The 24966-nt window shown below is 41.7% G+C and overlaps 1 long non-coding RNA gene across 2 annotated transcripts; it reads right to left on the bottom strand.

Annotated features, from left to right (window-relative positions):
* Window positions 1–4171: 4171 nt before the first annotated feature.
* LOC147996030 (uncharacterized) lies at window positions 4172–24878 on the bottom strand. 2 transcript variants are annotated; one of them, XR_015673841.1, is made up of 4 exons: window positions 24806–24878; window positions 21405–21568; window positions 20783–20847; window positions 4172–4489 (listed from the first exon to the last, which is right to left on the bottom strand). It is a non-coding gene; the product is annotated as an uncharacterized LOC147996030 (long non-coding RNA). The 2 variants fall into 2 exon arrangements; XR_015673840.1 differs by lacking the exons at window positions 4172–4489; window positions 20783–20847 and having other exon boundaries at window positions 21243–21568.
* Between the last annotated feature and the right edge of the window lie 88 nt (window positions 24879–24966).

The following is a 24966-nucleotide window of genomic DNA, read 5'->3' as shown; positions in this document are numbered from 1 at the left end:
CAAATACACCCAGGAGGAGTAGAAGGCAGGAAATAATCAAACTCAGAGCTGAAATCAACCAAGTAGAAACAAAAAGGACCATAGAAAGAATCAACAGAACCAAAAGTTGGTTCTTTGAGAAAATCAACAAGATAGATAAACCCTTAGACAGACTAACGAGAGGACACAGAGAGTGCGTCCAAATCAACAAAATCAGAAATGAAAAGGGAGACATAACAACAGATTCAGAGGATATTCAAAAAATCATCAGATCTTACTATAAAAACCTATATTCAACAAAACTTGAAAATCTTCAGGAAATGGACAATTTCCTAGACAGATACCAGGTACCGAAGTTAAATCAGGAACAGATAAACCAGTTAAACAACCCCATAACTCCTAAGGAAATAGAAGCAGTCATTAAAGGTCTCCCAACCAAAAAGAGCCCAGGTCCAGACGGGTTTAGTGCAGAATTCTATCAACCCTTCATAGAAGACCTCATACCAATATTATCCAAACTATTCCACAAAATTGAAACAGATGGATCACTACCAAATACCTTCTATGAAGCCACAATTACTCTTATACCTAAACCACACAAAGACACAACAAAGAAAGAGAACTTCAGACCAATTTCCCTTATGAATATCGACGCAAAAATACTCAACAAAATTCTGGCAAACCGAATCCAAGAGCACATCAAAACAATCATCCACCATGACCAAGTAGGCTTCATCCCAGGCATGCAGGGATGGTTTAATATACGGAAAACCATCAACGTGATCCATTATATCAACAAACTGAAAGAACAAAACCACATGATCATTTCATTAGACGCTGAGAAAGCATTTGACAAAATTCAACACCCCTTCATGATAAAAGTCCTGGAAAGAATAGGAATTCAAGGCCCATACCTGAACATAGTAAAAGCCATATACAGCAAACCAGTTGCTAACATTAAACTAAATGGAGAGAAACTTGAAGCAATCCCACTAAAATCAGGGACTAGACAAGGCTGCCCACTCTCTCCCTACTTATTCAATATAGTTCTTGAAGTTCTAGCCAGAGCAATCAGACAACAAAAGGAGGTCAAGGGGATACAGATCGGAAAAGAAGAAGTCAAAATATCACTATTTGCAGATGATATGATAGTATATTTAAGTGATCCCAAAAGTTCCACCAGAGAACTACTAAAGCTGATAGACAACTTCAGCAAAGTGGCTGGGTATAAAATTAACTCAAATAAATCAGTTGCCTTCCTCTATACAAAAGAGAAACAAGCCGAGAAAGAAATTAGGGAAACGACACCCTTCATAATAGACCCAAATAATATAAAGTACCTCGGTGTGACTTTAACAAAGCAAGTAAAAGATCTGTACAATAAGAACTTCAAGACACTGAAGAAGGAAATTGAAGAAGACCTCAGAAGATGGAAAGATCTCCCATGCTCATGGATTGGCAGGATTAATATAGTAAAAATGGCCATTTTACCAAAAGCGATCTACAGATTCAATGCAATCCCCATCAAAATACCAATCCAATTCTTCAAAGAGTTAGACAGAACAATTTGCAAATTCATCTGGAATAACAAAAAACCCAGGATAGCTAAAGCAATCCCCAACAATAAAAGGACTTCAGGGGGAATCACTATCCCTGAACTCAAGCAGTATTACAGAGCAATAGTGATAAAAACTGCATGGTATTGGTACAGAGACAGACAGATAGACCAATGGAATAGAATTGAAGACCCAGAAATGAACCCACACACCTATGGTCACTTGATTTTTGACAAAGGAGCCAAAACCATCCAATGGAAAAAAGATAGCATTTTCAGCAAATGGTGCTGGTTCAACTGGAGGGCAACATGTAGAAGAATGCAGATCGATCCATGCTTATCACCCTGTACAAAGCTTAAGTCCAAGTGGATCAAGGACCTCAACATCAAAGCAGACACACTCAAACTAATAGAAGAAAAACTAGGGCAGCATCTGGAACACATGGGCACTGGAAAAAATTTCCTGAACAAAACACCAATGGCTTATCCTCTAAGATCAAGAATCGACAAATGGGATCTCATAAAACTGCAAAGCTTCTGTAAGGCAAAGGACACTGTGGTTAGGACAAAACGGCAACCAACAGATTGGGAAAAGATCTTTACCAATCCTACAACAGATAGAGGCCTTATATCCAAAATATACAAAGAACTCAAGAAGTTAGACCGCAGGGAAACAAATAACCCTATTAAAAATGGGGTTCAGAGCTAAACAAAGAATTCACAGCTGAGGAATGCCAAATGGCTGAGAAACACCTAAAGAAATGTTCAACATCTTTAGTCATAAGGGAAATGCAAATCAAAACAACCCTGAGATTTCATCTCACACCAGTGAGAATGGCTAAGACCAAAAACTCAGGGGACAACAGATGCTGGCGAGGATGTGGAGAAAGAGGAACACTCCTCCATTGTTGGTGGGATTGCAAACTGGTACAACCATTCTGGAAATCAGTCTGGAGGATCCTCAGAAAATTGGACATTGAACTGCCTGAGGATCCAGCTATACCTCTCTTGGGCATATACCCAAAAGATGCCCCAACATATAAAAAAGACACGTGCTCCACTATGTTCATTGCAGCCTTATTCATAATAGCCAGAAGCTGGAAAGAACCCAGATGCCCTTCAACAGAGGAATGGATACAGAAAATGTGGTACATCTACACAATGGAAATTTACTCAGCTATCAAAAACAACGGCTTTATGAAATTCGTAGGCAAATGGTTGGAAATGGAAAATATCATCCTGAGTGAGCTAACCCAAACACAGAAAGACATACATGGTATGCACTCATTGATAAGTGGCTATTAGCCCAAATGCTTGAATTACCGTAGATGCCTAGAACAAATGAAACTCAAGACGGATGATCAAAATGTGAATGCTTCACTCCTTCTCTAAAAGGGTAACAAGAATACCCTTGGCAGTGAAGAGAGAGGCAAAGATTAAAACAGAGACTGAAGGAACACCCATTCAGAGCCTGCCCCACATGTGGCCCATACATATACAGCCACCCAATTAGACAAGATGGATGAAGCAAAGAAGTGCAGACCGACAGGAGCCGGATGTAGATCGCTCCTGAGAGACACAGCCAGAATACAGCAAATACAGAGGCGAATACCAGCAGCAAACCACTGAACTGAGAATAGAACCCCCATTGAAGGAATCAGAGAAAGAACTGGAAGAGCTTGAAGGGGCTCGAGACCCCATATGTACAACAATGCCAAGCAACCAGAGCTTCCAGGGACTAAGCCACTAACTAAAGACTATACATGGACTGACCCTGGGCTCTGACCTCATAGGTAGCAATGAATATCCTAGTAAGAGCACCAGTGGAAGGGGAAGCCCTGGGTCCTGCTAAGACTGAACCCCCAGTGAACTAGACTGGTGGGGGGAGGGCGGCAATGGGGGGAGGGTTGGGAGGGGAACACCCATATGTTAGGGGAGGGGGGAGGGGGATGTTTGCCCGGATACAGGGAAAGGGAATAACACTCGAAATGTATATAAGAAATACTCAAGTTAATAAAAAAAAAAAAAGAAATAACTGCCAGTCCCCAGGTCTCTCCTTTTACTCTTTGCCTGGAGCTCTGACCCTCTCAAGGTCTCAGGATAGTTCTGTAGTTGGAAGAAAATCCATGGATCTTGCCCATGCTTCAATGAGATCACAGGACCTTGCAATCTGTTTTGGTCTATACTAATAAGAAACCATGTCTGAAGCAGCAGCGGTGACTGGACCTTGGGAACAAAGAGGGCAGTCCTGTGTCCTTAGAACCAACAATCATTCCTACAGCACCACTCAAGAGTGTGAGGTCATGTTTTAGTATTGCCCACTCTTGTGCTCTATACCATAGTAAGGGCTACTAGGAGGGGAATGAAACAGACAGACTGCCTACAGATGCCCTGCAAAAGATTCCAGAACAGCAATAACAGTAAAGATCAGTAGTCAACGGAGATGACAGCATCGTAGATTACTGAGGCAGCTTCTGTCCCGTAATGAAACACAGTACAGGGGGTAGAAATGGAGCTCCCATAGAACCAAGTAAGGGAAGCCAAAAAGGAACTGGAGCGAGAACAGCAAACAAGCAAACAAGGATAGTTGTAAAGACGCAGAAAGGAGGGGGGAAAAAAGGAGCCAGCATGCCTATTGCGAGAGGAAAGCAAGTAATTTTATTTTTTTAAACAGAAGCAGGAGAGATGGCTTGAGAAACAAAAATGATTTCTTTGTCTCTTGTGTGAAACAGGGTAAGTGGGGACAGATGCCAAAGGCGGGCACATTTCCCCAGGGAGGAAGGAATAGAGAAAATTGGTTTCCTGCCAGAACAGGTGGTGTGTTGATGTGTGCACATCTGACAGGCAGTTTTCAGGAGCCTTCCAAGGGTCTGACCAGGCCAGGCTGAGGTTGTCATTGAGACTTCAGGGGAAAGCAACCCTGCAGCACTGTCAGTTTCAGATGTCTGCAGACACCTGAGACGTGGAGGGGCAGAGAAGGAAAGTAATTAGCATCCCGCTCTCAAAGAGCCCAGGGTTGAAGTTGAGATGAACTCGGTCACAGCTCATGACTTGATATTCATAACCAGGCGGTAGAGGAACGGGGCCGATCCAGGTGCGGGCAGATATCAGCTCGCTGGACTCTCTGTGACCTTTTCAAGCCCCGTCTATACTTTATTGCACTCTCTTGTTTCTTGAGTGGGTGTCTTGGCAGTTGTAGTCGTGGTTAATAACCAAGAGGCTGGGTCTGAGTCTGAGACTGGGAAAGAATATGGGGCTGTGGAAAAGTAAAGTATAATGTTGCTGCAGACATTTTGCCTCGTTTTGCTAGAAATCCAGACTTCTCCTTGGGAGACTCTGAAACGGCATTCCTCATTCAGTTCGAAAACATAAATAACACTCTAGGCTAGACCTGGAATGAAACCGTCAAACTTCATTTGTGACGACTGAGTTATAGTTCAAGATTGGTAGAGATAAATGATTCCAAACATGGGCCTGAGCTGAGGAATAAGTTCCATGTGTATGTTTGTGTGTGTGTGCATGCCTGTGTACATGTGTGTACATGTATGTACATTTGTGTGCATGCGTGTACACACTCACACACACACACACACACTTGCTTTCATTGATATGTGTGCTCTATGGAGACACGAGGTCAATGTCAGGTGTCTTACTCTATTCCCATTATATTTTTAAGACAGGGTCTCTGTCAGAATCTGGGGCTCGCTGAGTTAGCCAGACTGACTGTCCAGCTCCAGGGTCTTCCGTCTCTGTCTCCCTGTTGCTGCAATGGCAGCTGTGCAGCACTGTTCTCAGGCTCTGCAGAGGTTAGGGAATGAACTCAAGTCCATGTGCGGCAAGCCTTTCACTGACTGAACCACCTTCCCTGCGTCTGCCTGTGGTTTTTCTTTTTTTTAGTCAAAATGATTTTATAACAACACACTTCAACTCCACACTTCTTAAAGACAGTGTCAGTATATGCTAGACATCGTCTTGATTATTAATGCTTAATGGATATGATTTGTAGATAATTACAAAATACTTTTTGGGGATGTCTCAGTGGCTTCCTGTCCATAAGCTCCCATTCCCTGCCCCCTCCCTCATATGGATATTCCCCCTATACATCCCCCTAATTGCCCCCCCAATATTCCCCTGCACTGAGGGTCCAACCTTGGCAGGACCAAGGGCTTCCCCTTCCACTGGTGCCCCAACAAGGCTATTCTCTGCTACATATGCAGTTGGAGCCCAGGGTCAGTCCATGTATTGTCTTTGGGTAGTGGTTTAGTCCCTGGAAGCTCTGGCGGTTAGCATTGTTTTTATGGGGTTGCAAGCTCCTTCAATTCTTTTAATACTTCCTCTAATTGAGGCCAAGCTTCTTGATATTTGGTACTGAGCCTTCTGGTGATTTAATTTTCTCAGCTGTAAAATTAGGGACCTGTATATGGCACAGATACTGTTATATGCTTACTGAAAGCCTCATTGCATCTGTGTAAAGTTCTGCTCAGTGAAGTGAGTGTAAATGCTTGTGCCATGGCTAGGTTGGCTCCTAAACTTCCCACATAAGGCTTTCCTCTCAATGTCTGCCAGTCATAGTAGGGGCTGTGATACTAACAAGAAATAAATGGTTTATTATGTGATAGCAATGAGACAGACACAAAAGACGTTTGTTATAGATTCCAAAATTCCAGTTCCAAAACTGTCTGAAACCAGCAATCACATGGCTGAAAACCAACAGGGAGCTAGTGTAAAGATACACATAATTCTAGTATATGAGAAGTATTGGGATCATATGTGGTATGTAGTGAGTTCTCAAGCAGAATGTCTCTCACAGGCAGAGTCGATGGTTGGAGGCATTCATGAACCCCGCTTAGCCTTACTAGCTAGAAGCAATACTGCTTTCCTCTGCTCCGTGTATCTGAGAGTAAGTAGGTCACGTATCCCTCATAGTTACTATGGGGCTCTATGATATGCTTAAGTTTAGGCAAAGCACTGTGTTTGAATGGTTGGAAAACCCCAGGGACCTCTAACAGTCAGATATTTGAGCTACACATATATGCCTTTGCATAGGGACCCAAGATTCAGAATATTATAAATGTCATTGCCCAAATAATTTTGACTCTGGGAGTTCTTTGAGAAGGCTTATAAATGCTACCTACAAAGAGTATAATATAATACCTAGACTACCTTATTCTTAATTGTATATGTCTTTATGTGGATGTGTGCTCACTGACTCCCTTTGAGGCCAAAGGCTTTGGATTCCATTGGTGCTATAGTGATAGACCATTGTGAGCCTCCTGATACAGGCTCACAATTGAACTCAGACCCTCTGCATGGGTAGTACATACCTGTAACCACTGAGCCATCTCTCCAACCCCATACCTAAGTTACTTCTAAGTACTTCCTAAGTGTTAAATCAATGGGAACAGTGGTAATAGAAACAAGAATATATAAAGCATCACAGTCATTTGGATATTTCCTTTCCTTTGAGATCTTGAAGACTTTACACTCTGGATGCATTGGGACATCAGTTTATAAATTTGTTAGCTTTATAGATGAGTATATTGTGTTTACATTATTTCTACCCTTCAGATTTTCCCCCTCTAATTCCACCTCCCTTCCTCTTGGATTCATAATCGCTTATTCTGTAATTGTTTATGTTTTGTATGTACTATCTATTGTTTTATACATCTACATATATGAAATAGCCCATTTAGTGTTGTTTAGGTGTATTTAGGGTTGACCACTTGGGATTGGAGGACCTATCAGGGGGTCTCTCATGGGATCCTGTTTTGCACCATAAGGGAGTTATAGCCTTCCTATAACATAATTTATTTCCTAGCAATTCATCTAACGTCTACCCACTGCAGCCAATTTCTTATTCCTATGCTTGCTTGACATAATAAGGCTAATTGGCCCCAGTACACTTTAAAACATCCTTTACCTATTTGCAAACTTCATACTAGTGCATTATTGAATAGTGTGCACACTGAGATCTCAGAAATGATGAGGCAGTAGGAGGTCATTTTTTGAAAGGTACATTAGTCTCAACTCTGAAATTCCTTTTCTTCAATAGGTTCAGGCCAATAGATAAAGACCTTAATGTTCCTTTAATGTGGAGATAGAGAAGCTGGCCATGTTCAGGTTTGGCAAATGGTATCTGGCTATTTGTCAAGCACGCTATGTGGCTGCCAGCGGTTCCTCAGATGAGTTCTGCCAACTCTTCCCCCTTCACCTTTAAGTGTGTTAGCATTTCAAAGTGTGTCTAAATTCCTAATTTATTCATACTTAGTGAATCAAAGTTGTGGTGTCTTTCTTAATCAACACTTTTCAGGTTCTGAATTCTGTTTCTTTGACCAAGGGAACCTGAAAAGGTTGGCACAGCCACCCCCTAAAGCAGAAACTGACCTAACCGGTTGTCTGAGTCAGGGAAGCAGTGCAGGTCCCTCCCTCAGGATTTAAAATATTCCCCCCTCCACTTACAACATTGACTTCTTCGGGCAAGGGAAAAGGTCTTTACCAATCTCAACTAAAATCAACCTAAAATAGAATTGGTCTTTGACTTTCTAAATGGAAGATAGTTGGGACCATCAACCTGACTGGATGAAAAGGCTTAAAAGGGCCTGTCATGGGTCCCAGTTTAAATGTCACTTTACATTAGACCAAGAAATGAAAAGGGGGAGGGCAGATATAACCTCTGGTGATGGAGATCCAGAGGCCCTTCCTTACACTGCTCTCCCAGTGCCACCGCTGTACTTTGGAGTTAATGTCTTAGTGGGCTGAACTTTCCAGAAGCAACCAGGAACTGCTAAAATGCTAGCCTAACAAGAGTGACAATTGAAGGCAAATATTTGTTGAAAGGGTGTGGATGCTGAGCCGGCCAGACTCTGCAGACTGGATAAACACTCAGGTTATTTTGATGTACTTCCCACCACGCCCTCACCCCCACGACTTTTTAGAAGGTTTATGTTATTTATAAAGGTGCCAGAGCATCATATGAGCATGGACAGAGGATGCTCACTTGGCAGAAATTCTTAAGAAAGCTTATCTCCCAGACAAGTAGGTTGAAATTCCAGTAGATTTATCTGGAATATCTAGCATGGGATAGAATAATTTTACCTCAAGAATTATAAGGTAGCCTTCGACTGCCATAAAAATCAATAACTTTCAAGTTCTTTATACATTAAAAAGAACTACTTTTACTTTTTTTTGAAAATAGCTTCGTTTCTCATACAATATATTCTGATTACGTTTCCCTTCCCTCCCGGTTCCTTTTATCTCCCCTCCCCTCTGGATTCCATCACCTCCTTGCTGTCTCTCATTGGAAAAGAATGGGCTTCTAAGAGATAACAACTGAACATGACGATAAAAATATAATAAAATATCAAAAGATAAAGCCAACACTATCCTATCAAAATAGACACAGCAAGTCTACAGTAGGAAAAGAGACCCAAGAACAGGGACAAGAATCAGAGACCCACTCACTGTCACAGTCAGGAGTCCCATTAAAAAACACTAAGCTAATAGCTATAGTATATACACAGAGGGCCTGGGGCAGACCAGTGCAAATAGGTAAAAAATGTTTTAAGGAGTACTGGAACCAATTAGCCTTATCGTGTCAAGCAAGCATAAGAATAAGAAACTGTTTGTAATGGGTAGTAGCTAGGTGAACTGTTAAGAAGTAAATTATGTACTAGGAAGACCATAGCTGCCTGACCAGTGTAGGCCCTGCGCTTGCTGCTTCAGTCTCTCTGGTGAGCTCACGTGCACTGTAATAGTTGGTTCAGAGGACCTGGTGTCTTCTAAACATCCACGACTCTTACAATCTTTCTGCCTCCTCTTCTGTGGGATTTCCCTGAGGTCTGAAGGAAGGAACTTGATGGAGACGTTCAAGTTAGACTCTCTCTCCATGTCTCCGTGTCTCACTGTGAGTTTCTACATTTATTCTCATCTGCATCTCAAGGATGCCTCTCCGATGATGATAGATAAGACACTGAATCAGTTTATTGTTTCTGTTTGCTTTTTTGTTTTTATTTTTAGACTAGTGTTGTTTGGCTTTGCCCTGGGTATTTCTAGGCTATCTAGTCTCTGGTTCTTGATTATCTAAACAGTGTTAGGCATGGGTTCCTTCTTATGAAGTAGTCTTTCTGTGCATGTATGTATTTTGTTTTTTTTGTTTTATTGGGTATTTTTTCCATCTTTTTTTAAAATTAACTTGAGTATTTATTTACATTTCGAGTGTTATTCCCTTTCCTGGTTTATGAGCCAACATCCCCCAACCCCTACCCCTCCCCTTCCTTATGGGTGTTCCCCTCCCCATCCTCCCCTCATTGCCGCCCTCCCCCCAACAATCACGTTCACTGGGGGTTCAGTCTTAGCAGGACCCAGGGCTTCCCCTTCCACTGGTGTTCTTACTAGGCCATTCATTGCTACCTATGAGGTCAGAGTCCAGGGTCAGTCCATGTATAGTCTTTAGGTAGTGGCTTAGTCCCTGGAAGCTCTGGTTGCTTGGCATTGTTGTACATATGGGGTCTCGAGCCCCTTCAAGCTTTCCAGTTCTTTCTCTGATTCCTTCAATGGGGGTCCTGTTCTCAGTTCAGTGGTTTGCTGCTGGCATTCGCCTCTGTATTTGCTGTATTCTGGCTGTGTCTCTCAGGAGAGATCTACATCCGGCTCCTGTCTGCCTGCACTTCTTTGCTTCATCTTATTGGGTATTTTTTAATTTACATTTTAAATGTTATCCCCTTTCCTGGTTTCCCCTCCAGAAACATGCTATCCTATCCCCTCTCCCCCGATTCTATGAGGGTGCTCCCTCACCCATCCACCCACTCCTTCCCACCTCCCTGCCTTGACATTCCCCTACACTGGGGCATCAAGCCTTGACAAGACCAAGGACCTCTACTCCCATTGATGCCCGACAAGGCCATCCTCTGCTACATATGCGGATGGGGCTATAGGTCCATCCCTGTGTACTCTTGGGATGGTGGTTTACTCCCTAGGAGCTCTGGAGGGTCTGGTTGGTTGATATTGTTGTTGTTCTTATGGAGTTTCAAACCCCTTCAGCTACTTCAGTCCTTTAACTCCTCCACTGGGGACCCCATTTCTCAATTCAATGGTTGGCTGTGAGCATCCCCCTCTGTATTTGTAAGGCTATGTATGGCAGAGCCTGTCAGGAGACAGTGAGATATCAGGTTCCTGTCAGCATGTATTTCTTGGCATCTGCAATATTTTCTGGCTTTGGTGTCTGCATGTGGGATGGATCCCCCAGGTGGGGCAGTCTTGGAATGGCCTTTCCTTCAATCTCTGCTCCACACAGTGTCTCTAGAGTTCCTTCTGTGAGTATTTTTGTTTCTCCTTCTAAGAAAGTCTGAAGCATCCACACTTTGTCTTCCTTCTTCTTGAGCTTCATGTGGTCTGTGGATTGTATCTTGGGTAATCTGAGCTTTTGGGCTAATATCCACTTATCAGTGAACACATACCATGTGTGTTCTTTTGTGATTGGGTTACCTCACTCAGGATGATATTTTCAAGTTCCATCCATTTGCCTAAGAATTTCATGAAGTCATTGTTTTTAATAGCTGATTAGTACTCCATTGTGTAGATGTACCACATTTTTTGTATCCATTGTTGAGGGATATCTGGGTTCTTTCCAGCTTCTGGCTATTATAAATTAGGCTGTTATGAACATAGTGGAGCATGTGTCCTTGTTATATGTTAGAGCATCTTTTGGGTATATGCCCAGGAGTGGTATAGCTGGGTCCTCAGGTAGTGCTATCTACAATTTTCTGAGGAACTTGTGGAGTAGTCTTAAGTCAAATTAGACCTTGGTTGGCTCTTCTCACAAGTTCTGTGGCACCATTGCCCTAGAATATTTTGTAGGCAGAACAGGTTGTGGGCAAAGGTTCTGTGGCTGGATTGGTGTCCACATTTTTCTTTTGGTAGCCTGGAGAGTACATTCCCTCACCAAAGAGAGTAAAATGTGGGGGTGAGGGCTCCATGAGGGCACCAGTTTGACTTCTCCATGTTGAATGAGTTGTTTGGGTGCTGTCCTCAGCAGTGAGGCGCTCTATCCATTTTCGGCAAGCAACCTTTTGTATTAGCAACAGCCTTGGTGGTTTGGGTATTTCCATGGGGCCTTCTTGGCCAATAACTCAGTTAAAGAAACCTATTCTCACCCCTGGATTCCTCGTCTAGCTGCGAGAGATGGCCAGATGGGGCTTTGTATTCCCCATTACTAGGAGTCCTCACTTGGACCACCTTCATAGATTCCACTGCACTGGGTTTTCACACCCATCCCAAATGTCTCCCCGATTCCATCTGACTTCTTGTACTCTCTCCCTTCATGCCATTTCCCTGCCATGCCCAATTAACTACTACTCCCACTTACCCCCAGTCCTCCTGTTAAATTTATCCTACCCCTTCCCCCAGGGAGAGCTCTGCATCCCCACCAAACTCCCCCTCTTTATCTAACCTTTCTGGGTCTATGGGTTATAGCTTGGTTATCATTACTTAATGGCTAATGTCCCTTTATAAGTGGATAACATACCACATTTATCTTTCTGTGACAAGGTTACCTCACTCAGAGTGTTTTATTCTAGTTTCATCTATTTGCCTGCAAATTTAATGATGTAATTTATTTTAACATCTGAGCAATACTCCTTTGTCTAAATATGCCACATTTTGTTTTATCTATTCTTTGATTGATGGATAACTAGGTTGTTTCGAGTTTCTGGCTATTATGAATAAAGCTGCTATGAACATGGTTGAGAGCATGTCCTTGTAGTAAGACGCAGTGTCCTTTGGATATATGCCCAAGGGTGGTATAGCTGGGTCTTGAGGTAGCATGATACCCAATTTTCTACGAAACTGCCATATTGATTTCTGAAGTGGTTTTACAAATTTGCATTCCCACCAGCAATGGAGGAGAGTTCCCTTTGCTCCACATCTGCACCAGCATGCGCTGTCACTTGGGTTTTTTTATACTAGTCATTCTGACAGGTGTGAGATGAAATCTCAGTCATATTGATTTGCATTTCTCTAATGACTGAAGATGCTGAACATTTCTTTAAATATTTCTCAGCCATTTGAGATTCCTCTGCTGAGAATTATCTATTTAGATCTGCCTTCTGCTTTTTAAACTGGATTGTTTGTTTGTTTGTTTATTGCTACCTAGGTTCTTGAGTTCTTTATATATTTTGGATATTGGTCCTCTATTGGATGTAGAGTTGGTGAAAATCAACTGTTTTCAACAATAGAACACTTTCCTGTTCTATAGGCTGCTGCTTTGTCTGAATGAGAGTGTCCTTTGCCTTACACAAGTTTTCCAGTTTCATGAGATCCCATTTACTGTTGATCTTAGTGCTTGAGCAATTGGTGTTCTGTTTAGAAAATCATCTCCTGTGCCAATGCTTTCAAGGATAGTCCCTATTTTTTTCTTCTATTAGGTTCAGTGTATCTGGTTTTATGTTAAGATCTTTGATCCACTTGGACTTGAGTTTTGTACAAAGGGATAAATATGGATCTGTCTGCATCCTTCTACATGCAGACATCCAGTTTGACCAGCACCATTTGTTGAAGATAGTGCCCTTTTTCCATTGTATATTTCTGGTTTCTTTTTCAAAAATCAGATGTTCATAGGTGTATAGATTTTTATCTGGGTCTCTTCTTAGATTTCATTGATCAACTTCTCTATTTTTATATCAATAATGATATTTTTTATTAATATAGCTCTGTATTACAGCTTGAAATCAGGCATGTGGTACCTCAAGAGAGTTTGGTTTGTGTGTGTGTGTGTGTGTGTGTGTGTGTGTGTGTGTGTGTGTGTTTTATTATCTAGGATTGTTCTAGATATCCTAGGATTTTCGTTTTTCCATATGAAGTTGAGAATTGTCCTTTCAAGATCTGTAAAGAATTGTGTTGAAATTTTCATGAGGATTGCATTGACTCTCTAGATGGCCTTCAGTAGGATGGCCATTTTTACTTTATTAACCCTATTGATCTATGAGCATCAAAGATCTTTCCATCTTCTGATATCTTCTTCAAAGATCTGAACCTTCATACAAGTCTTTCACTTGCCTGGTTAGATTTACCCCATGATATTTTATATTATTTGAGGCTATTGTGAAAGGTGTCACTTCCCTGATCTCTTTCTCAATTTGTCATTTGAATATAGGAGGGCTACTGACTATTTCGAGTTAATCTTGTATTTAGTCACTTTTCTGAAAGTGTTTATCAGCTATGGGAGTTTCCTGTTGGAATTTTTAGGCTCACTTATGTTTATTATCATATTATCTGCAAATAATATTTTGACCCCTTTCTTTCTGATCTGTATGCCTTGATCTCCTTCAATTAGTTGTTTTATTGCTCTAGCTAGAACTTCAAGTACTATACTGAATAGGTAGTGGAGAGAGTAGACAGCCTTGTCTTGTTTCTAATTTTAATGGAATTGTTTTGAGTTCCTCTCCATTTAGTTTGATGTTGGCTATAGGCTTGCTGTAAATTGCCTTTATTATGTTAAGGTTTGTTCGTTGTATTCCTAATCTCTCCAGGAATTTTATCTTTGTAGGGGTGTTTGATTGTCAAAAGCCTTTTTTTACATCTAATGAGATAATCATGTATGTTTCTTTTTCTTTCAGTTTGTTTATAGGGTGGGTTATATTTTGATATTCATATTTAAACCATCCCTGTTGTCTCTGGGATGAAGACTACTTGTTCATCGAAGTTGATCTTTCATATGCATTCTTAGATTTGGTTTGCAAGTATTTTATTGAGTAATTTCACATCATAAGGAAAATTGGTCTGCAATTCTCGTTCTTTGTTGAGTGTATCAGTTGAGTTATGTGGTTTGTGTATCAGAGTAAAATGAATTGGGCAATGTTCCTTCTATTTCTATTTTGTGGAATACTTTGAGGAATATTGGTATTAACTCTTCTTTGAAAGTTTGGTAGAATTCTGTGCTAAACCCTTTTTAGCTTTCAGCTTAAGAAAACTACTTTTAGACTAATTTTAAAAGACATGTCTCCCTCTCCCCCAAAAAGGTGACTCTGGAGAACAAAGTTTAAGTTTATGAAAGTGAAAAATGTTTAAAGTATTTGTCTGCTATCATGTATTAGTGGGCTATGATTTCCTAAGACCAGTATCATTCCTTTTTCAAAAATAAAATAAAGTGTTATTGATAACTCTAAGATGACCCTATCATTTCTGACACCTGAGGTTCACAACCTAGGAGTAATCCTCTCCCCTTGAAAATGATGGGACCTATGGTTATTTTTCCTAATAGAATACAGTAAAATATATTCACTACTGGGATCTATTATGTTAAAGGTTTTTGTATTGATAGTCAGTCATATGACAAGTGACAAGGAAAGCCTCTAGTGATTAAGCGTAGCCTGTAAGTTACATTCAACAAGCAACAAGCTAAGGGTTGATTTTTGCCACTACATCAAGTAACCTCAAAAACAGACACATCCCTCCTGAAGCATTCAGATGAGACAATAGTCTAGGAGAACTTATGAGACCTTGAGGTCCACGTAAATGGAGTTCAGAATCCTGACTCATGGTATCCTGAAAATGGAAATACAAATGGCCAATAGGCAGTTGAATAAAAATCAACAAGAAACCACCAGGGGTATGCTTTACACCTCTTACAGTCTAGTCAGAAATGAAAACCAGCAGCAAATGATGACCTGCCACTTTCATATTTTTGACATTCCGTCAAGAGACATGCTAGGAAGCCAAGAACCTCAAATACTAAGTTTTCCAACCCAAGAGCTCACAATTGGAGCTTCCTTCAGGGCTCTCCCGAAATGTCAGCTATGGCCAGAGCAGTCCACAGATAGTGCATTTACATCATCAACTGAATGGAGCTTGAATCAGGTTACATGGAGTTTCCAAAGTCCCATGCTTCCAATGAAACCCATTCATACTTCATCTCATGCCTCATGCCTTTCGTATCAGGTACACTCTTTGTTGCTGGCTTCTTCACTGGCCTCCTTGTTCAGTGCCTGGAACCCCACTACCCTTCTCTCTGGTCTTCTACCACATAGGCCAGCCATGTTTTGGTTTCTTCTTCTTTCAAGATATGTCTTTTATTATCATACAAGATACTGAGTCCTATATGACATCCAATGTATACTTAGAAATATTTTCGGGCTGGAGAGATGGCTCAGCCGTTAAAGGCTAGGCTCACAACCAAAAATATAAGAAATATTTTCACTTGACAGTCATGCCCACGATTCAACCCTGCTCTGCCTTCCTCCCTGCTACAGTCTGCCTCCCTGCAATTAGTTCCTGTTCCCCTTTGATTGCCCATGTCTTTGTTTTCATCACACATATTTATGTATATATATATATATATATATATATGTATGCATGCATACAAATCTAGATTTGACATAGGAGACAATGCATGATACTTGTATAAATTTGACTTATTTTACAAAATAGAATGTTCCCCAGTTCTGTTAATCTTTCTTCAAATGACATAATCTCATTTTTACAGCTGAATAAAAGTCCAATATATCCATTTTTATCATTGGTTTATCTGTTGATGGGTGTCAAGGCTGTTTCCATGTTTTGCCTATCACAATAATTCTGGAATAAACATGGAGGTGTAAATATCTCAGACCAATTGATGATCACATCTAGGGTTACTTCGGGGAACATTCCTTTGAATCCCCATGCCTGAGTCATCAGTTTCAGTGTCAAAATTCCCCTGCCTCAGGTGAGACTTCCCCAAAGTCCATATAAGCAACCTTCTTCAAGCCCCTCGTCTTCATATGATTTTCTTCTCTTTTCTCTGGAATTTATTTATAGCATGGCTCTATGTCTCTCTCACTGGACCATATGCAACACAAGAGTAGGGACCTACTGTCTGGCACCTAAAGTAAAGTACAATGTCATATGAAAAAGGCTTGTAATGGCTCTTACTACCTAAGCATGTTGAACTGTGACTTGACCAGGATATCCAGGGTCTGACTCAATTCTCCTCCTTTGCTCTTATTTTTCTTCTTTGTACAATTCCCTTCAAGGTTCTAAATCCCAGAATGGTTTAGCTGCTAACTCAGCCCACATTTTTCCTGCATCTGCACATACAGCACTAAGCAGGCTATTCAGAAGAAGATAGGAGCTGTTGAGGACATGTTTCCGTCATCAAGGACTCTACAAATTACCTAGGTAAGAAGACAGAGGCTGCTTGGGCTGATGGCAATTTTTCTACGATGCTTACATTACGTTGAAATCTGGGCCAAGCTGATACGAAATCACCCCCAAGAGCAAGAGAAACGGAAAGAGACCTTCTTACAGGAGCTCTGTGTTGAAACCTACTAGGTTAGGAGAAATGCTGCAAGGTTATGTAAAACATATTGGAAGAATTGAAGGAAAGAATACAAGGAAGTTCTAGGCCCAACCTCCCCTCAACCAAGACCTCTTCCAGAGGAGATTGGCATGGGTTCATTTTCAAAGTCCCTTATCATGGCCATTGTGTAACCATGGCTAAGATCCTTTCCCAGACATCGGAGGACAGGATTGGAAAGAAACGCTTCCATAGCACCAAGGAGAAGCAGAGAGACACAAGACCGCCAAGGAGAACAGCCTGGTTTTAGATCTAGGCCTCTGAAGCCAGTAGTTCTCAACCTTCCTAATGCTCTGCCCTTTTAATACAGTTCCTTATGTTTTGGTGACCCTCCACCATAAAATTATTTTTGCTGCTATTTCATAACTATAAATTTGCTGCTGTTATGAATTGTAATATACATATCTGATATGCACAATATCTGATATCTGATATGTGACCCCTGCGAAGGGGTTGTTTGACGCCCTCCCCCAAAGTGGTCGAACCTCACAGTTTAAGAACCACTGCTTTAAGTGAACTTTTGGATAAATTTAGATAAGCGATTTTACCTTTTTGAGTATCTATTTATACATCTGCCGACTGGAGATAATTAAGATACAGAACTCCCGAAGTCAATGCAGAATTACATGAAATTAAGAACATAAAAAGTACCTGGAACAAACTGTTTTTGAGACGTGTGTTTAACAGCTCAAGTTATTTCATAATCGTTATCTTCTGTGTATAAAACACAGTTTTATTAAGCCACTTGAATGTACAATGTGCCTTTCCTAAGTCCTTGTATCCCTTCACATCACAGGTTATTATAAACTCCAACCTGCCCCAGCACACTGGTGAGTTCAAGCACAGTTAAGCAGAATCCCAAAAGAACAAGGCTGGGATGGAGACAAATATTCCTAGGAATACATGATTGTGTTAGAAATGGAATCTCTGAGTAATGGCGGTAGAATCCTCACCCAATGAGAACCTTGGAGGTCCAGGACCAAAATCAGGCTGTCTGTAGTACATTGCAGGGCATTTAAATGAATCTAAATGAAGCTTTTCTGCATCGTCTGGGTTCACAGTACATTTTTTTAATCATTAGTATGAGACCCAGCTCTAAAATAAAAATCATCATTTCAATCACTCTGTCTACCTCACACTGATTTCTCTCTCCAGAGTTTCCTTATATCAGTCCTGCTTAATAGAACACTGCGTCTGCAGGTCTCCTGATGTATACGGCCTAGGGTGATGGATGCTAGCACTCAGGAGGTAAATGCCGAAAGATCACCAGTTCAAGGCCATCTCACTAACACGAGGAAACTAACAATGCAGCCCTGAGCCTGGCAGGGGCCATCAGTGAGGCAGTTTTAATTTTCAGATACGAAGTTTACCTCTTTGTGCTGTCTAACTCTGAGGTTGTCAGCCTGTCAGGATGTAGAATCACCCAGGAGGCAAATCTCTGGGCATCTCTCTAAGGGGATTCAGTGAGGTGGGAAGATCTATCTTAAAGTGGCAGGCAGCAGTCCCTGGGCTGGGATCCTGCACTGAATGTAAAGGAGAATCTATCTAAGCAAGCTTCCGTTGCTCTCTGCTTCCTGACTAGAGTGCTTCATGCTCCTGCCACCAGGACATTTCTGCCATGATGGGCTGTACCATGGATTTGGGAGCCAAAATAAACCCTTCCTGAAGTTACTTTTGTCCCAACCGGGAGAAATGTGACAAATACTAACAAATATAAGCAATTCACCCAAGGCCATTATTCCCATAATTTGCTTATTACGGTGTTGAGATGCTTGCCTTGGAATTTAATATATACATGGAGAATAAAGATCTGAAAAAATGTCCTCCAGTCTTTGATGGGGGTCATTTTGGAGTAAAATCAGGGGTGACTTTCAATTTCTACCTTATTCTCTCCAGTGCCATTTGATACCTGTAGCTTGTAATGAGTTTTATTACTTTGTACTATGAAAGGATAAATTTTGAGAACATGCATATTTTATAACAAGGCTCTAAGAAGTGAGTTTAGAAAGTGCCAAAAATTTTCAGCTCGGGAAAGGAAGAATTGTCAGTGAATACTAATTTTGCATACGCAGTGGGCTGGAAGGTCCTGACTCTGAGGGAGAGGGTGGAAGGGCCCTCGGTTCTAGTTCCCACTGGATGGCTTTCGGTCCCTTTTCAAAAGCTGTTGGGCGAGGCATCAGGAAAGCTCCAGTGCAGCTGTTCATGCAGCACGGAGTCCAGGCCCCCACAGCTCCGGTGAAAGGCCCCCCTCAGCAAAGACCCAAGTCTCCATTCCACAGACCGCGTCTGTGCTTTTCACGGTTCCAAAGATCTGCCATTCAATGTTTTGCCCTTCTGTTATTCAACTCAGAAACATTCCCCTCTGTGGATTTTCATAAACTCCCATCGCCCAACACCAGGTGCAAACTGAAAAAAAAAATCCCACTAGCCAGTCCAACAGGGAGGCCTACTGTTCTTTCAACAGAGCCCCTCTTTCAGGCCAGGAGTTCTGATCCCAGCCCCTGGGCACACAAGTCAGGGGCTTTGCTTTCATCCGCAAGAACTGCTCAGAAAATCTACGGCAGCTGTCCCCCACCCAGACCCTGCCTACGGTCTCAAAAAGAGCAGTCTGTGCAAACCTGGGCATTTGCCAAAGAGAGAGACCGGAGGGATTCTGTGCAGATAAATGCACAACAGTCTCTGCTCAGTTGGGCCAGTTTCAAGCCACCGGAAGTTTGTGTCATCGCTATTATCATTTGGCAAATACCTAGAAGTACGTTGCTACCCTCATTTTGAAGAGGGAGACTGGAGTGGTAGCTTTGTCCATTCAAAAAATAACTCTGCAGAATCTATGGATTCAGTGGTTCTCCATGTTCCTAACGCTGCAGCTCTTTAATACAGTTCCTCATATTGTGGTGACCCGCAACCATAAAATTATTTCTGTCGCTACTTTATAACTGTAATTTTGCTACCATTACGAATCGTGATGTAAATGTTTTTTGGAGATAGAAGTATAGCTAGGGGGTCGTGACCCACAGGTTGAGAACCACTGCATAGATCATGATGTCAGCTCTGGGCTAGAAGCTCTGGCTGATTCAAACAGGAATTCAATTCTGGTCTTGGGTCAATGCTCCAAAGAGCTTGCGGCTTGAGCAATCATCCAATTGAATTCCATTTTACAAGCATTTTTTTTTTCTAGAAGAGGAGATCTGTTTATATTTAAGGAATATTCATAGCTATGTTTACAAGCATTTTTGTAATTTTGCTTGCCATAGACAATGCAAACACTCATCATTGATTGAATTGGACAATCACGATTGGCTTTCTATATTTGCCTCCAGTTTCTGTTTAAATGTTTCATCCTCTGCTAATGAGGGTAAGGACATCAAGCTACCATAGCCTTTCAGTTAGTGCTTTCTTGGTCCAAATTGATTTGTCCCTGTGAACTCAGCTAATGAGCATGGCATCCAAACTTTACATTTGAGCCATAGTGGGAGGGGTCTTGGGAATGGTCTCTGCTATTGTTACCCGTCTTGGTCTGACTAATAGTTCAGTGAAGACATTCAAGAGTCACCATATAAGGACGACACCAAAGGTCTGATTATAAATGTCACATAAAGTTCCTTATCTACTTACAAACCAGATGTATCCATCAGAGTCTTGTGTAATACAGGTGATCTGGTTTAATTTGGTAATTTGGAAAATAAAATACAGGCTACTCGTAAAGGTATGCCCAGCCTTTCAGTAAATTAAAAAAGGACTGAGCAACACTTCATCGCTAGCTGTATGAAAACTGACACTACATTAGTGGGCTCGAGTTTGGGGAGGGTAATTATAGGTACAGAATTGCCTCAAAGGAAAGAACTGTGGACTTTTGTACATAGATCCAGGTGCCCCACCCCCACCCCAAAGCAATCAGACACGGGGAAGCTAGGAAGTACCTCAGCTTCCTCTTGTTCGCTGATTTCTTCGCTGGCGTCTCCCATTAGCTAGGTATTTCTGGGAGCTGAAAGAGAGAAAGCCAGGAGTGGTGGAGCACAGAGAACAAAGATGAGTCCATGCTGATGGGTGGGGGACACAAAGACCTAGAAGACAAAGGTTCTGTAAGTGGGGTCAGGACACAAGGACAGGCATAACAGATGAATTCTTTCTTGGATGCTAAGTGAACACATAGAATTAGGGGGTTGAGGCTTGAGCTGATCTTTGAATAGATAGAAATTTCATCTAGATGGAAAGGGTAGCTACTGTGGACCAGAGGTTCAGGAGGGACAAAAATGTGCTATGGTTACGACAGGAGCCCAGAAGGGCACAGTGTACATGGCTGTGGGGTATTTCAGATGCCAGGTTTTGACACTGTAACTTTCCCCCTACTTAAGTAGGGATTTGGTATCACCAGATCCACACGATAGAAAGTTTATTAGGTGTATGGTATTAATGGTGCCATGAGCACCAAACCTTTTTATAGAAACAGGCAAGACAAATACACACGGGTACTGTAGTCAAAATAAATGAAATCATCCCTTCCGGTTGTGATGGTCTCAAGAATGTGGGTGTTGTAATCACCGAGAAGAGCAGGCGCTGTCATCTTTCTTCATAACCCAAACAATGATGATGCTAATCTCCTTTCCCACAACAGCATTCTCTCAGTTTACTTGAGGTGTCCTCCCACAATAGCTGGACCGAAGAAATTTATAGTGAGGCCTTTACGTAGCTCATAGTTCTGAAAGCTGAGAAGTTCAAGATCAGCCTCTAGCGGGAATCAATTCTGCCTCACAACAGGAATGGTGAGTGCCACATGGTGACAGCTTGGGTGGCAATGAGGAGCAGGCGTGTGCCAGGGGCCTGAGGGTGGTAAAAAAGCTGACCTGTTTTACAACCTCCCTTGAAACCAGCCTCCCAGGAAAGATAATAATCTCTTCTCAGGGCCCCATTTTCCAGCACTGCTATGTTGAGGAACTAAAGTTTAATGTCAGTGTTTATGGGGCTAAACCACATCCAAACCATGGTAGTAGTAATGCCATAAAATCTGTGCATGTGCTTCTTGTGAACCACTCCCACGGCTGACACCACCCCCACACCCACCCACCCACCCCCACCCACCCACACATAAACAGACACAGAGACAAATACACACAAACACACACCCCCATACACAAATACAAACATACACAAACACATACATACACACAAACATACAAACACACACAAACACACAAACACACACGCACAAACACACACACAAACACACACACACAAACACACACACAAACACACACACAAACACACACAGACATACCCACCCCCCCACACAAACACACGCAGAGACAAGTACACACAAACACACACCCCATACACAAATACAAACATACACACACAAACACACACACACACAAACACACACACAGAGACAAATACACACAAACCACACAAACACACACCCCCATACACAAATACAAACATACATACACACAAACATACAAACACACACACACACATACACACACACACACACACACACACACACACACACACACACACTGCACTCCTGAACCACTCTAAATCATGGCTCCATCAATTCAATTAAAAGCATACTGTAATTTTCTCTTGATTTGTTGTTAATTTTGATTAATTGCACTGCAGCTCCTCATGGTTATCATGTCTGATCCTGCTCTGTGCTTCTCAGCCCCCACCTTCAGTGCTAAGAGTCCTGAGAACATAGACAGAATTTGTTTTCTCAGGAACACATGGCCATTCTCTACCCAGGAGACAACTGATGCGTTGGTAGGAGAATTCCTTGGTAATTCACTGGAGTCTTTTGAAGTGTCCACGTGCTTTCTGTGTTCAAGGCAAGTATTTATTTAATAAGATAAAAAGTAGGTTTGAGCATCTCTAAGGTGAAGACTGCCTTATATCATTAATAAAATATATTAATTTGAAGAGTAAAACCTTATAAAATCTGTTTTAATGCATTAGTGGATGTACTACCTTTTTCAAATAATGGCTCCAACCTCCAAAGTCTGGTCAAAGACGGAATACTGTAGAAGGCCTCACGCAGAGGTATTTTGGGTTAGTGAACTCCTTCAATGTGTGTTACATTATACTTAACTGCAGCATGTGAGATTGACAGAAGCCTGGGTTTTGGAGCACAAACTTCAACTCTTCCTTTAAAGCCTTGTCCAAGAGTAGAGACAGAGTCATGGAAACTCCAAAGTCACTGTCCCTATAGCTGATGTTCTCTGTCTTGCTTTTGAGAATAACCTGGGAGGCCTTGTTAGGCCTTCAAGTCCAACAAAGTCTACTGAGTCAGGGATGCTGCAGCATTCAATTTTTGGCACTCCCTTGAGCCCACATACAACACTGAGAACTACTGCTGCAACTCCTTGGGCCATATTTGGTTTAATCATGATATTTCATACATGTGCATGCCTTTTTTGATTTTTGAAATAGGACCTTACGACATAGTCCAGGCTAATTTCCAAGTTATTTTCCTCTAGCCTTAACCTCTGACTTCTGAGATAACCCACACTTGGCTGCATGGCCATTTTCAGTAGATTTGGAAGTTCTTTGAACAGGAACCCTATGCAGATATCCAGGCTTTCCAAGTACAACCTGCCCACAGCAACACAATACATGTGCACTGTGCCACCTGTTCCTCACAGGTCTAAGAGTTTCCTGTATATCACCACATTCAAATTCACATACCCAGAATCTAACCACAGCATATCCAAAGTAACTATCACATCACTAATTACCATAGTAAATGGCATACTGTATCTTACGATGAAGTCCATTAGTCAAGCAGACACAGAGTACATCCAGAGGGATTAAAAGCTCATCGCTCACTGAAGAGCACACCGAAGAACTTGTAGCCACCTTTAATCCTTCAACCAGCACCTGCCAACCCCTGTGAAAAGCAGACTGGGCACAAATTTTTAACTGATTTTATGATTCTTCCAATGAATCAAAGGATCTAGTCATGTTTTGTGACCTAGGAAGTAAAGAATTCAAAAGACATAGGAAGAGATATACAATGTAGAAAGAAAAATCCTAGTCTGTGGTCCTACACATGTTCAGTGCCCAGGCAACTTGGTCACAGAGCTTCTGATAAACGCCACTGTGGCTTTCTAGTGTCCTTCCCCAGAAGGCAACTAACATGTCAATAGTAGTGACTGAAATGACTGGAACTCTCCGTTAGTCTCAGGACAAGTTATAGACAGAAGCTGCAAGTGTATCCGAAAGCCCTATGCTAAGTAGGTTCCCTGTGACCCAGTGTTTGGCCCCACACCCATGACATATGGGCAGCACTAGCAGGACTCAGTGGGCTAAAATGAACAAAATGATGAACATTAGGTTAGAAGATGTGGTGAGGGGGTCTTGGAAAGAGTTGGAGGGTGATGGAGGGATGGTAGATATGATCATGACACACTACACACAGGAAATAAAACATAAATATTAGTAAAAAAAGAAGCAGCCTTGGGTAACATGTATACCCCCAAATCTTTCATTCTAGGGATGCTTAGAGTTTTCTTTATTAAAATGTGCAGTTCTGGATGTCTTGTGATTGTAAATCTCAGTCAGTTTTTCTCCTCTCTCTACCCTACCCTACCCCCCTCTCATTTCTGTGTCTATCTCCCTGTCACGTATTTCTCTCCCCTTGCCTTTGCCTGTCTCTCTCTTTGCCTATGCCACCATCCCTTCCTCTTTCTCTGTCTCTGTCTCTCTTTGTCTGTCTCTTTCACACACACAGACACACACACAGACACACACACACACACACATACACAGAGGGGGGAGGCTATCTTATCGTAAACGTGTCTTTACTTAAACGTGTTTAAGTAAATCATCTGGTCTTTTCAGCACCCACTTGATTCTATGTCTGGGCAAAGTACACAGCTTAGCAAATAGACACAGAATAAACCAAGCTGGTTAACTCTTAGGTAGTCAGAAATGAAGACTTTACTTACTTAACACGTAAACCAAATAAGCAGTCCTTGTAAGGCTGTGTTAAAATGGCATTTCAGCTAAAAAAGCCCTTTTGTTGAGCTTGGGAATTCTTGGCTAATGGGGTAGGAGTCATAAAGTGCTTTATGAGTCATGTGAAGGTCAAAGATCACCTTTCAACTTT

The sequence above is a fragment of the Rattus norvegicus genome, chromosome 2 (assembly GCF_021556685.1).
Source record: "Rattus norvegicus strain SHRSP/BbbUtx chromosome 2, alternate assembly SHRSP_T2T, whole genome shotgun sequence".
NCBI lineage: Eukaryota > Metazoa > Chordata > Mammalia > Rodentia > Muridae > Rattus > Rattus norvegicus.
Note: the sequence above shows the minus strand (reverse complement) of the source record. Positions and strands in the feature narration are given on the sequence as shown.